The 15,420-nt window shown below is 42.2% G+C and overlaps 1 pseudogene; it reads left to right on the top strand.

Moving 5' to 3' along the window:
- The first annotated feature begins 6,905 nt into the window (after window positions 1-6,905).
- On the top strand, window positions 6,906-11,819 carry LOC118390372 (leupaxin-like; annotated as a pseudogene).
- The last annotated feature ends 3,601 nt before the right edge of the window (window positions 11,820-15,420 follow it).

Here is a 15,420-nt window from a genome sequence, read left to right as displayed (position 1 = left end):
TACCAAAGTCATAAACCTAGCCTATTTCTACAAATTCTCTTCTTAACATGTGATTTGAAACCTAACCCTAACCACACTGCTAACCCTACGCCTAACCTTAAATGAAGACCAAAAAGCAAATTTTATGATAACAAATTTGGACTTTGTGGTATCTGGTGGAAAACGTTGTGCCTGTTGGTCACTCGAGTATCTGCCCTCTCATTGGCTAGAATGGTCCCACCTGATCTTGCTTACCCCAGACTGCCTTTACATTCTTCTAGAAAATGGGCTCGTTTGAGTGGTAAGGTGAAAGCGACTGTAGACGAAAGTCGGGGAGGGAAGTTGGGGGAGGTGTATCTGCGACAGCCAAAAGTCGGACACTGATGAAGTTTCCAACTCCGATATCACACACACATAAATTGAACATGTATGTGTATACATTGTACAATCAATTGGTGAGAGCCTCAAATATCACGTTCATAAATGTTTACATTTCCACTGTATACACGGTTTGCGTGAATTGCGGCAAAGTTGGTTTCTATTTCAGTCATGTCTTTGGTCACGTCTTTGTTCGTGTGGGTCAAACAAAAACACCCTACATGATTGGTTGACAATAGAGTCTCCCACAATGCAGGCGATGGCTGCAGCATGACGTTGATGAAGAGCAACTGCAGAAACTTGCAGTCGACTGCAGTCAAAACTTCATTACTTTTGATGACATGGTTTTTGTAAAGGTCATGCAGTCGACATGTAGGCGCAAATCGGACCATTTTAATCCTCATAATGCAACACACTTTGAAAGGTGGTGACCAACGATGGTCACAGACTTGACAAAACGGATCCACTCGACTGTGGCCATTTATGTTCATTTTTAGAGCAGCAATTAGTGCTTATTTTATTTAACCTTTGTTTAACTAGGCAAGTCAGTTAGGAACAAATTGTTATTTACAATGATGGCCTTCTCTGGCCAAAACCTAACCCAGACGACGCTGTGCCAATTGTGCGCTGCCCTATGGGTATCTGGTCAATATCATCGATAATCTGTTATAACTGTTCCCTCATTTCAGAAATGATACATTTGTTTCTTGTGTATTGAAACATTGTAATCTCATCATGTAACATTGTCGTAGGCTACAGTTTATTTTAATCTTCTGTAAAACACACATTGCTAGATTAATACCCCTAATTTTCTCAACGGGCAGTGTACTACTATGGCTGACCATGTAAAACAACACATTTCACTGCATCTGTTCGGTGTATGTGAAAAATAAAACATTTCATTTTTGGGGGGAGAACTCAGGGTCTCAACTTAATGTTGTGAGTTAAATAGTAGATTACGGCCAGTCTTGTGGCCAGTTATCGAAACTTGTTAACATGCTTGCTTCGAGGCAAGCAACACTGAAGTATGCACGAGAGCACCAGCTGTTTTGGATGACTGTGTGATAACGCTGTTGGTAGCTGATGTGAGCAAGACCTTTAAACAGGTCAACATTCACAAAGCTGCGGGGCCAGATGGATTACCAGGACGTGTACTCAAAGCATGCATGGTGGACAAACTAGCAAGTGTCTTCATTGACATTTTCAACATCTCCCTGACCGAGTCTGTAATACATAGTCCCTGTGCCCAAGGAAGTGAAGGTAACCAGCCTAAATGATTACCACCCCGTAGTACTCACGTCGGTAGACATGAAGTGCTTTGAAAGGCTGGTCATGGCTCACATCAACAGCATCCTCCTGGATACCCTAGACCCACTCCAATTCACATACCGCCCCAACAGATCCACAGATGACGCAATGGTATTTTTATTATTATATATTTTTTTGTTGCATTTTCCAATTAAGAACATTCAAAACAAAAGTGAAAAGATATTAGACAACGATAGGACAAAGTGACAGTAACAGACGAACATAACAAAAATAAATTATAATTATAGTTATATAAACAAACATACAATAATAAAAAATATACAAAATATTTTTTTTAAATAACGAGACATTGGATCACCTGCCATAGGCTACATAATATACATTACGTGTGAAACATTATGTGAGGATTATATATAGATTCAATCAACGAGATGTGGGGGGAGATTCTCCATATAGTCAATAAAAGGTTGCCAAATTCTGTAAAATGTCTTTAACTTATTCCTCAAGCAGTAAGTGATTTTCTCCAAAGGGATACAACTATTAACTTCCGAAAGCCACATTGCAACTGGCAGGGAGGAATCCAATTTCCATTTCAAGGCAATACATTTCTTGGCAATCGCTAGCAATATTTCTGTTAGCTTTATAGTATGGCTTTGCCTAAGATTGGTGTTAGTAAAGTTACCCAGTAGACAGACCTCCGGGTCTAAAGGGAATGCAACGTGAATTGAGGATATGGTATCGCATACCCCCTGCCAGAAACCATGTAGTTTTGAACACTGCCAAGTGGAGTGGAGGAATGTTCCTTCATCTGAGCCACATCTAAAACATAGGGAGGAGATATCTGGTTTGAACCCGTGCAGTCTAGATGGGGTGATATAGAGCTGATGGAGGAAATTAAACTGGATCAGTCTGTATCTGGAGTTCAATGTGGATGTAACCCCATCCCTGCATAGGTCACTCCATAGATCCTCATCAAGATCAATACCCAGATCTCTCTCCCATCTAAGTCGGGGTTTATCTAGCCCAGGCAGTGTTAGTCCTGACATAAGAGCATTGTAAACACTGGTGGTGCTTGACCAACCTGAAGGAAGACATTCTGAATAAACATATGGTCATCGAAGTTAGGAGCATAAATATTCAATAGGGTCCAAGACTCTGAAAACATATGCCCCTGCACCAAAACAAACCTGCCAGAGGGATCAGAGATGGTGTTGTTGACGCAGAAGGGGATGTGTCTACTTATCAAAATTGCAGTTCCTCTTGCTTTGGAGTTAAAAGAGGATGCAAAAACTTGTCCTACCCATTCCCTCTTCAATTTCTTGTGTTCACTGGCTGTAAGATGTGTTTCTTGTAAAAACACAATGTCAGCCTTTAATTTCTTATGGTATGTATAGACTCTTTTCCTTTTAATCGGGCCGTTAAGACCTTTTACGTTGAATGTGACATATTTTAGTGGATTAAGCATAGGTTGGGTTTCAAATATGTAACTGAATAGAAATCTATCATATGCAGATAATTAGGAAATGTTTCAACTTTGGTTTGAGGACAAAAGTGACCTGTGTGTCTCTTTAGGAAGGAAACAATAAACATAGAAAAAAGGAATAAAAAAATAATAAAAATCCCACCCACCCCGATTGTCAGACTAGAACAACAGTCCCAACAATCAAACATGAATACACTTGTAGAGATACGTTGCTGCTCGCTTTCCATCTTGCTCTTACTAGCTAAACCTTGGCGTAAACTAAAACCTGCGAGCTCTCTAAATTGAAAACAAACGTTGTGAATAGATATTTATGGCTGAATATTTACTGCCCACGGTACGGGCTGCTTGAGTCTCTTTACGAAAGATTAACATAAATGAGTGGGAAAGCAGTGGGTCTAAACCCACTTATTGCTTCGCCCAGTAGATATGGACTAAACCAAAATATACTCTCCTGTAAATGTAATAGAACTCACCCCGGGAAGATACGGTTAGTTGAAAATGTACAAATCAATTAAAGTGACCGGGTGATACCAGCAGTTCAATCCGGATAAGAGAAAACAAACGAACTGCATTTTATCCCCCAGAGAGACCGTCCTGGCTCAGACTCAGACGTTGCTCAGGTCTTTGAGAAAAGTGTGCACTTCTCCCGGTGTGTTGAAGAGATGGCTTCGGCCTTTGTACTGAACTTTCATCCGCGCAGGGTGGATGAGGTAGCCGGTGATGTTCTTCTCCTTCAGTGCTTTGGCGGCAGGTCTGAACTGCTTGCGGCGTCTGGCAAGGTCCGCGCTCATATCCGGGAAAAGGCTGACCCTCTTCCCATCGATGGCGATGTCCCCTTTGGCTCTTGCGAGTTGCAGTATCTTCTCTCTGTCTTGGAAACGGAGGAACCTGATCAGGACGGCTCGTGGGGGCTCACCTGGCCGGGGTTTCGGCGCTGATGTTCTGTGGGCGCGTTCGATTTCCAGCGGCTTGGTGAAGTTAGTTATGCCTAGGACCTCCGGGATCCATTGAGTGAAGAAACGGACCGGGTCACGGCCCTCGCTGTCCTCTTTCAATCCCACCACACGGATATTACTACGTATACTCTGGTTCTCCATCTGATCTACTTTGTTTTTAAGGTAGGCATTGTCCTTTTGCAGTTGTGTCAAGACCTGGTCATGTCTAGCGATGGTATCTTCAACTGTGCTAATGCGCAGCTCTGCCTCAGTAGTTCTCAAAAGGAGATCATTCATGGAGGATTTCAGGTCGTCAATGGAAGAATGGAGTTCAGCCGATTTCTTATCGATTTTCAGAGAAAGACCTCTGTTACCATCCTGAATTTCCCGGAGGAGAGTAGCCAGCATGTCGGCAGGCTCGCAAGAGGCTGCTGAGAGCAACAGTCTGGAACTGTCATCTGAGTTATGAGGGCTAATGCTAATCTTGCTAGCTGTAGCGTTATCGTTATCTTGGGAATCAACAACGTTTTGGTCGTCCTTCTTGCCTCTCGGTCGGAGGTCCATGGCTCTTTGGGAAGGTAAGTACTTGACAATTTATCAGCCGATGTTAGAATATTGTTTCAACGTTGTTATTTAGGTAAAAATAGAATAACTTTGAAGAGCTCGGTTTGTCAACGTCTGCTCAGCTCCACGGCATCACGTGTCTCCCAGATGACGCAATCTTAATCGCATTCCACACTGCCCTTTCCCACCTGGACAAAAGGAACACCTATGTGAGAATGCTGTTCATTGACTACAGCTCAGCGTTCAACACCATAGTGCTCACAAAGCTTATCACTAAGCTAAGGAACCTGGGACTAAACACCTTCCTCTGCAACTGGATCCTGGACTTCCTGACGGGCCGCCCCAAGGTGGTAAGAGTAGGCAACAACATGTCTGCTGCGCTGATCCTCAGCACTGGGGCCCCTCAGGGGTGCGTACTTAGTCCCCTCCTGTACTCCCTGTTCACCCACAACTGGTGGCCAAACACGACTCCAACACCATCATTAAGTTTGCTGACGACACAATAGTGGTAGGCCTGATCACCGCTAACATCGAGACAGCCTATAGGAAGGAGGTCAGAGAACTGTCAGTGTGGTGCCAGGACAACGACCTCTCCCTCAATGGGAGCAGGACAAAGGAGCTGATCGTGGACTACAGGAAAAGGCGGGCCGAACAGGTCCCCATTAACATCGACTTGGCTGTAGTGGAGCTGGTCGAGAGTTTCAGGTTCCTTGGTGTCCACATCACCCACAATCTATTATGGTCCAAACACACCAAGACAGTTGTGAAGAGGACATGACAAAACCTTTTCCCCCTCAGGATACAAAAAAGATTTGGCATGAGTCCCCAGATCCTCAAAAGGTTCTACAGCTGCACCATCGAGAGCATCCTGACCAGTTGCATCACCGCCTGGTATGGCAACTGCTCGGCATCTGACCATAAGGCGCTACAGAGGGTAGTCCGTACGGCCCAGTACATCACTGGGGCTGAGCTTCCTGCAATCTAGGACCATTATAATAGGTAAAATTGTCAGAGACTCCAATCGCCCAAGTCATAGACTGTTTTCTCTGCTACCGCACGGCAAGCATACCGGAGCGCCAAGTCTAGGACCAAAAGGCTCCTTAACAGCTTCTACCCCCAAGCCAGTAGACTGCTGAACAATTAATCAAATGGCCACTGGACTATTACATTGACCCTCCCAATCCTCCATTTGTTTTGTACACTGCAGCTACTGGCTGTTTTTATCATCTATGCATTGTCACTTCACCCCTACCTACATGTACAAATGACCTCTAACCTGTACCCCCGCACACAGACTCGGTACCGGTACCCCCTGTATATAAACTCGTTATTGTTATGTTATTGTGTTACTTTTTATAATTTTTTACTTTAGTTTATTTGTTAAATATTTTCTTAACTCTTCATGAACTGCACTGTTGGTTAATAAGGGCTTGTAAGTAAGCATTTCACGGTAAGTTTTCCACTTGCTGTATATAGCGCATGTGACAAATAAAGTTTGCTTTGATTTGAATTGAATTACCTGCTGGGATGTGGGTACGCAGAAGTCGAGCAACCGATGAAGAGTTCAGATTTTTTGTGGCCCCCACCCAAATCAAAGTTGCCCATCCCTGATATAAATGGATATGAAATGCATTATGATGTCATAATAATGTAATGATGCTCACAAAATGAACTCATTATGTCATCACACAATTACACTGTAATAATGTCATTATATTGAGATGTCATGATGTCAACAATTTATGGCATTATGTAATCAATATGCAATAATCTATGTTGTCATAAATATGTCTACTGAAAACCTTCCCATTATGTTATCATATTGAACTATTATGAAGTGGAACAATCTATTCACCTATGTCACACCATTATTAAGCACAACTATCTTAAAGTTAAATCAACTTTGACTCTTTCCCTATTCAATTTTCAGATAAGGGGGACTGCTCTCTCACCTTTCATATTGATAGTTGACCATTTAACACATATATCATCAGCATTTAGAAGATAGTGGTTGATAAAACGTGTATGTACATACAACCTGAGCTTTGTATAACTTCTCACCAGGTCATGAATTGACCTTTAACATGTTTTATTATGAACATGAGTAGAAACATGAGTAGAAATATCTTAGAAGGTATCCAGTGTCTTCAGGGAGGTAGCAGTGCACTCAGAGAAATTCAAGTAAACAAAAAAAACAGACAAATGGAAATGACAGTTTGACCTGATTAAAGGGATAATTCAAGCTTTTGTCAATTAGGCCCTTTATCTATTTTCCCAGAGTCAAATGAACTCGTGTATACCATTGCCAAAATACAGAAGTATCCCTTTAAGGATCAAGTGAGATGTTTCTTTTCACCCGGTGAAATAAAATGTGTGATTAGAGTGCTCCATAGATACTTATAGACTTCCTGTCATTGCTTTAATGCTAGTTAGCAACTTCCTTCAAACTGCACGCAGAGATATAAAAATCATATCCACAAGTTAATCTGATTTTGACATCATCCTTTTAGGATGTGTGCCAATTAACTGTCAGTAAACCAACACACACACACAGACACACACTCACACCCACCCTGGAACACGTAGGCTCATTCACAGAGTGCACAAGTATATTTTCCAAGCATGGATGACCTGGGTGAGTATTTTTTCCTCTGCTTCTGTTGTGACGATTAACTATAAAACAAAATGCAATAGATTAAACTATAAGGGAATACACATTGATAGGTTTGAGCATAAATCCGTTTAAAAAAGGAAGTTGCTCAGGAGGTGTACATGAACATGTGTTATAGTGTGTGGTGAATGAATGCTTGCCTTGCATTACATTGGTGACGCTGAACATGTCATGTGTTTTATCATACCTACATACCTATTTAAATGGTGCTTTTGTTGATATGATTGTCGATGTAAATGAACAGTGAACCACAGAAGGTTATCTCTGTTGAGAGACAGATGGATTCCTGACGTTGTTGACGGAAGTCACTACCAACCAAATTGTGAGAAAGACAGTGGATAGCGATTATTATTAATATATGTGTGTGTGTTTTTAATAGAATAGTTTGTTTTCACTTAGATTTTTCTTCCATTGATTTGTGCTCCACCAGTGCAGTCATGATTTACTTATGAAGAACTTATGATAAAATGTCTTAAAATAAACACAATTACTTAATAGTTTATTTAAGTAACGTTCCCTTTCATACAGATTATGTGTGAGTTAAGAGCAATGCTGTTAGTCATAGAGGATTGCATCAGTTTCAAAAGTGTCCCTTTTAGTGTGAAGATATTGTCTGTAACTATAGCATCTCTTCCACCACTTCCTCAGGAAGCAGCACTGTATATAGCAACCACAGCAGATCAATGGGTGCACTTTGCAGTCTGCAAGAGGTGACCGTAATGAGGCACTGCAGCTTATCTCAGAGGAATTCTGTTAGAAATGCCTTTTCTGAATTATAGTACCTACCATATCATATATATGTGTGTGTTTGTTACAGACCTTTTCCTAGAGGAGTTGGCTTTCAACTCAACTGGTCCAGAGTCGTCTCAGAAGAAAGAAAGAGATACAGCCAACACATATGGACAGGTAATGATAAAATCACCTCGAGCAGTTGTTGATAGTCATTGGTCCAGTTACTTAAACTGGATGTATTTTTTAGCCATATGTGTTAAGTGGCATTTCCTGCAGGTCCCAAAGGTGTGTTCTGTTGGTCTCCATCCAAGGAAAGGAAAGAGCCAGATAGCACCAATGTATACAGGTCAGCCACTGGTATGTCAGCCCATAGATAGCCATATGTAATGACACTGGGTGAGACCATACAGATAGAGCTAAGACTCAGATTCATAATTACCACAGATTTAAGTAATTGTCCAGTGTCCACTGTATACCAGTGCTCATCTGTGGTTTTCTCTGTGTGTTTGTCAGTGAGTTACCAGCTCCAATGGAGGCTGGTCTGCTGAGCCCTCGCTCTGCTTCCAGAGAGCTGGATTCCATAATGGATGAATTGCTGCTTGATCTGGAGATGGGGGTAAGGAAACATCTATCAGTGAATAAAATACACTGTTGCTCAGAGCATGAACAGAGGACGACTGTCTTTCAGTGAAGTTGACCTGATCTGACAGCAGAGGGCAGTGTAAGCAAGCTAAACAAATGTCAGAAGTTTTAGTACTACTAGTGCCACCAACATTCATTTCATTTTAATTTTTCATTCATGTATATGAATGGATGCAAGTCTGTTTTGTGGACACATTGACTTTTCTCATCTTTAGCTGCCAGACCCTTCTCCCTCAACCCCACCTCCGCTTGTCCAGAAGTCAGTCAAGAATAAACAGATTGGAGAAAAGAAAGAAATTGATGACACACAAGTGAAAGATGAGAGCACAAACAGCCCAAAGACTTCTGATCTGGAGCGCAAGGCGTCAACACACAGAAAAACAGACACTGTAGACGACCTTCTGGGAGGCCTGAGCTCTGATATGGAGAAGATGGGTGTACACACCACGGCCAAGGGTCACTGTGCTTCTTGTGGAAAGGTCATTGTGGGAAAGGTAAACAGCTTGAGCTGCCAAAAAATGTACAAAATAGCAGTATAGGCGAAGATGGTCAATCGAAAGTACCATTGCCAGTATGTGAAACAACCCACTGGGCACAAACTGGTTGAATCAACGTTGTTTCCACTTCGTTTCATTGAAATTATGTTGAACCAACGTGGAATAGACGTTGAGTTGATGTCTATGCCAAGTGGGAATATAGTATCACTTTTTCTTTCTATCATTCTGCAGATGATCACAGCCCTGGGCCAGGTGTGGCACCCAGAACACTTTGTTTGTGTGGTGTGTACGGCTGAGCTGGGCACCATTGGCTTCTTTTAGAGGGAGGGGAAGGCCTACTGTGAGAAAGACTACCAGCATCTCTTTTCACCCCGTTGTAGTTACTGCAAGGGCCCCATTCTGAAGGTACAACACCTTCTCTTTGGATTGGACAGTATCACCATTATCTAACACTGCACAAAACCAACTCATCACCTCTCTAGATCCGTTAAGTTGTTGTTGGGTTTACCTCACCGCATGCTGGGCTCTTTGACCTCACTCTCAGAACATCCTGACAGCGATGGACCGCACCTGGCACCCTGAGCACTTCTTCTGTTCCCACTGTGGGGAGCGCTTTGGGCCTGAAGGTGAGGGAGCACACATCTATCTGCCTGACAGATAACACCACAACCACTAAAGTTCCCTACAGGGTAACATAAGTTATAGACCACAGTGTGACAGAGAACACTCTCCTCTCTTTGCGTATGTGTCCTTTGATGTGCCATAGGTTTTCTGGAGAAGGACGGGAAGCCGTACTGCCACAGAGACTTTTACCATCTCTTTGCTCCAAAGTGCTCTGGCTGCGGAGAGCCTGTGAAAGAAAACTTCCTGACGGCAGCCAACGGCACCTGGCATCCCAACTGCTTCGTCTGCTCAGTGAGTCTCTCACCACAGATCACATGGCTTCGTCTTAGAAACTACTGCCATTACTCAAACAATACGCTTTGAACAGCCAACAGCCACAATACATCATTGTCCTGACATTACCCATTTACCATAATCGTCCTCAATCTCCAAAAAAAGAGTAGGCCTAATCTATACCAACTAGATAGAATAAGTTTTCTCTCTCTCTTTCTACTTCTCTCTATCCCTTTCTAACCAGGACTGTCTGAAGTCCTTCACAGATGGTTGTTTCCTGGAGCTGGATGGTCGCCCCCTGTGCTCTCTGCACTTCCACTCCCGCCAGGGTACACTGTGTGGGGGCTGTGGAGAGCCCATCTCTGGGAGCTGCATCTCGGCTATGGAGCGCAAGTTCCATCCTGACCACTTTGTGTGTGTTTTCTGTCTGAGGAAACTCAGTCAGGGAGTATTCAAGGAGCAGGCAGGGAAACCCTACTGCTCAGCCTGCCACACCAAACTGTTTGTGTGAGACTGTAATAATACCTGGTTAATATGTAAGGTAATCAATTAACCAGAAAAAAATCCTACTTACAAAGTATGTTGAAAATCCCACACAAATAATCTAAGCAATATCTGCATAGAAATCTAAAAATAAACAATGAATTTAATCTCTTTGTGTTCCTTGCTGTTTTGCATGTGGATACACACTGTGTACAACACATTAGGAACACTTTCCATGAAATAGAAGGACCAGATGAATCCAGGTGAAAGTGATGATCCCTTATTATTGCCACTTCAATCAGTGTAGATGAAGGGGAGGAGACAGGCCCCTAGAGTCAATTGACTCACATAACATAACATAACATAACATAACATAACATAACATTATTCAAAATCCTTCAGTTTAAACTAGAGATATCTTTTACATTGGATGCGTCTCAATCCACCACATACGCAAATGTGGCACTTCCACATCTGCTGTGAAAGGTGGCTGAGCTAGAGCGGTGTTTGTCTGGACTGAATAGGTGTATCTAAACTTTTGACTGGTACAGTATATATATATATATATTTCCTGGGCTTTCTTATATAGGACAAACGCTTCAAAACCATGTTTCTTATTATTTATTGTTTGACTGTATTTTTAGCCATTTATGAATGTGTTATTCAATGCGTTTCTCTGGGCTTTAGTAGTAAGGGCCAAATTCAATATTTTATCAAATCATCTTTGTTTTTAAAGGGGTCCTCAATTTCTAAATCAAATAGCTGAATGATCCATGGTTTGACCATCTTAAAACAATTCCATATGTCAGTTTAGAACTACCCCCCCATTCAAAGGGTGGATGAACTTAAGTGCCTTTGAATGTGGTATGATAGAAGGTGCCAGGTGTCTGTGTGTCAAGAGCTGCAACGTTGCTGAGATTTTCATTCTCAACAGTTTCCCATGTGTATCAAGAATGGTCCACCACCCAAAGGACATTCCGCCAACTCAACACTATTGTGGGAAGCATTGGAGTCAAAATGGGCCAGCATCCCTGTGGAACGCTTTCGACACCTTGTTGAATCCATGCCCTGACAAATTGGAATGTTCTTAAGGGCAAAAGGGGGTGCAACTCAAAATTAGGAAGGTGTTCCTAATGTTTGGTACACTCAGTGTATAACCATGTATTTGTGACAATGAACAGAAGTGTGGGAAAAGAGTGAGATAAATGGTTTAGAATAAGATTACCAAGGAAAAGAGTTGCCATCTGAATACCTCATCGACATCTAGTAACATAACAAACAACCCAATAGAGTACATCATAAAAATACAATTTATAATGTCTGAAACATGACATTAAATGATACATGTGTGAACTTTGGATCACTTTATCATGTTTGAATTCATTTATTATGATCACAAAACATTTAAAGATGGAGAAAGAATAACAGCAATCAACCGAATCCAGTTGAGTTTTTCCTGGAGGAAGAAAAACCCCATGGGTTTCATAAAGATATCCTCAGGGCCACGGGTTGGCAGACGGGTGATCCATGCTGGCAGAGCTGAATGACTGTAGTTTATCAAGAGACTTCTCTATGACTCTGACAGATTAAATTGGCATATTCTCTCTGGTAACAAGTTACATATCTAGCCCTGGACTGAACACTTATCCTGGCATACGGCAGGTTTAGAAGAATTCTCCACACTGACCCTTCTACTGCAGTCCATGAGAGATTGATGAAGGTGATGAAACCAATAGTGAAGGTTCCAGGAGAAGCTTTAACAAAAGTGAGCACCCGCATAGTACTAAATTTAAGCTCCACAGCAAGGGTGCAATATGATGTAATATTGAGGCCCTACAAAGTAGGGACTTCTCTGCCTAAGTATAGGACTACTGGCTGTGTGCAGGCAGTGTGTGAGTGGACATTGAGGAGGGGATAAATCATGTTGTCATCAGCACATTAGATTACAAGTCTGATGGTCTACAACCTTGGATTAATGTGGGCTGCTGTCACAACATACTACTGTGCCTGGCCAAGCCCTCTGCTCTGTTTGCTACTGTAGCTCTCTCTCACATGAGAGCTAAGCTTTGCTTAACACACCATTTCCTGTATAAAAGCTTTTCATAGCTGTAAACTTATTGGTCAGCTTAAATTTAGATTTCAGGGAAAAACCTCTGACATACACGCTGGGACTAATCCTGGCTGTGATTCAAGATGGCGCCGATAGAGATGGTAGCTTCTAGTCCTTAGGAAACTGTGCAGTATTTCATTTTTTAATGTATTATTTCTTACATTGTTAGCCCAGAAAACCTTAACTGTTATTACAATTAACCGGGAAGAACTATTGGATATCAAAGAGGCGTCAATTTACCAGCACAACCAGCACTACATCTATGCGACTTTCCCAAAGCAGATCCTTCCTCTGCACCTCCCAGGGCACTGATTCCAGAGGCTGACCGAAAACAATGCCTTCGGATGTGCGCACACCACCCACCGCTTCCAAGTATATTATTCGCTATTATTCGTCCATTCACTAGTTAATAAAGTCGACAAAGTCAGGGCAAGAGTTGCTTTCCAAAGGGATATTCGGGTAGAGGTGTGAACTCGAGTCAGACTCGAGTCACAAATATGATGACTTGCAACTCGACTTTGACTTTAACACCAATGACTCGTGACTTGACTTGGACTTGAGCCTTTTGACTTGACCTGACTTGATACCCTCACCAGATACCCTCACCAAGCCCAAATATTTAAAATTGTGCTATTAAAAAAAGTGTGCAGCGCATCAACTCTTCATTTAACAGATTACAGTTTGAATTGGACAGCAAATTGTGCCAGCTGAGAAAAAGTTATGCGTGGCAGTGGAGAGGAACGTCGGGGAGTGAATTCAGATAGAGCCCTTGGAAAGATGATACCCCAAATTATTATTTCCGTATATAAAGACGACGCTGTATCAACAAAAAACGGATTGCAACTTGCAAAACATGCGGGAAGAAAATTACAGACGGAAGCGCAACAATTTCCAACTTTGTTTGACATTTGAAGCTGCACAAAGAACGGTAAGTCGTGGCTAATATAGCCGACAGCTATATACTTTATAACTATACTAGTGTAGCATGTAGGCTAACGTAACGTTAAATCAATGAGCCTCCACACAGTCAGTCAGTGCGGGAACGTGATCATTGCACCCAAGAATGAGCTACAACTGGCTAGGCAGTTGGTAACCTAAATCCTGCCTGATGTTACTGCTGTTCCTAAAACCATTGACATATGTTAGCCTACTGTAACCACACACAGAGAGTGTGTGTGTGTGTGTGTTAAGGTTGGGCGATTGTGTACAATCCTACATCGACCGAATGCGCCCCATAGCGATCATCAATAGTCGATCACTATTGGGGGGAGGGGTCTTTCTCATGGCTAGCTACGTATTTCCATGAAAAAAATTATGTTTATTTGGAAAATAATAAAGATATAGATATTTTTAAAAGCATTCATGATTTGCGTAAATGTAACATAATACCTATTACTCTTGTTAAAAATATGAAATGGTATTACATTTGGTGAAGATCACATTATGACTTGACTCGAAACTCAAAGTTTAGGACTTGAGACTTGAGACTAGACTTGACGGTCTTGACTTGAGACTTGACTCGGATTTGCCTGTCTTGACTTGGGACTTGACTTGGGACTTGAGTACTAAGTCTTGAGACTTACTTGTGACTTGTAAAACAATGACTTTATCCCACCTCTGTATCTGTGATTGTAACATACTCTGTTTCACAGAAACATGGCTAGCTGGAGACATGCTGTCTGAGTCCATACAGCCAATGGAATTTTCAGTGTATCGCGCCAACAGGAATAAACATCTCTCCAGTAAGAAGGGCGGGGGTGTATGTTTCATGACTAATGATTCATGGTGTAATTGTAACAACATACAGGAACTCAAGTCCTATTGTTCACCTGACCTAGAATTCCTCACAATCAAATGCTGACCGTATTATCTCCCGAGAGAACTCTCCTCGGTTATCGTCACAGCCGTGTATATCCCCCCTCAAGCAGATACCAAGACAGCCATCAAGGAACTTCACTGGACTTTATGCAAATTGGAAACCATATATCCTGAGGCTGCATTTATTATAGCTGGGGATTTAAACAAAGCTAATTTGAGAACAAGGCTACCTAAATTCTATCAGCACATCGATTGCTGTACACGAGCGAGTAACATGCTCGACCATTGCTACTCTAACTTCCACAATGCATACAAGGCCCTCCACCGCCCTCCTTTTGGCAAATCTGACCACGACTCCATCTTGTTTCTCCCCTCCTATAGGTAGAAACCAAAACAGGAAGCACTGGCCTGACCAATCGTATTCCACACTTCAAGATTGCTTCGATCATGTGAACTGGGATATGTTCCGGGTAGCCTCAGATAATAACATTGACGTATACGTTTATTCGGTGAGTGAGTTTATAAGGAAGTATATAAGAGATGTTGTACCCACTGTGACTATTAAAACCTTCCCTAACCAGAATCCGTTGATTGATGGCAGCATTCACGCAAAACTGAAAGCACGTACCACCGCATTTAATCATGGCAAGGTGACTGGAAATATGGCGGAATACAAACAATGTAGTTATTCCTTCCGTAAGGCAAGTAAACAAGCAAAGTGTCAGTATAGAGACAAAGTGGAGTCACAATTCAACAGCTCAAACACGAGACGTATGCGGCAGGGTCTACAGACAATCACGGATTACAAAAAGAAAACCAGCCCTGCCGCGGACATCAACGTCCTGCTTCCAGACAAAATTAACAACTTCTTTGCGTACTTGCAAGGCTGGCGGTCCAGACGGCATCCTTAGCCGCGTCCTCAGAGCATTCGCAGACCAGCTGGCTGGTGTGTTTACCGACAT

This window comes from Oncorhynchus keta, chromosome 1 (assembly GCF_023373465.1).
Source record: "Oncorhynchus keta strain PuntledgeMale-10-30-2019 chromosome 1, Oket_V2, whole genome shotgun sequence".
Lineage (NCBI taxonomy): Eukaryota > Metazoa > Chordata > Actinopteri > Salmoniformes > Salmonidae > Oncorhynchus > Oncorhynchus keta.
This window is presented reverse-complemented; position numbering and strand designations above follow the sequence as displayed.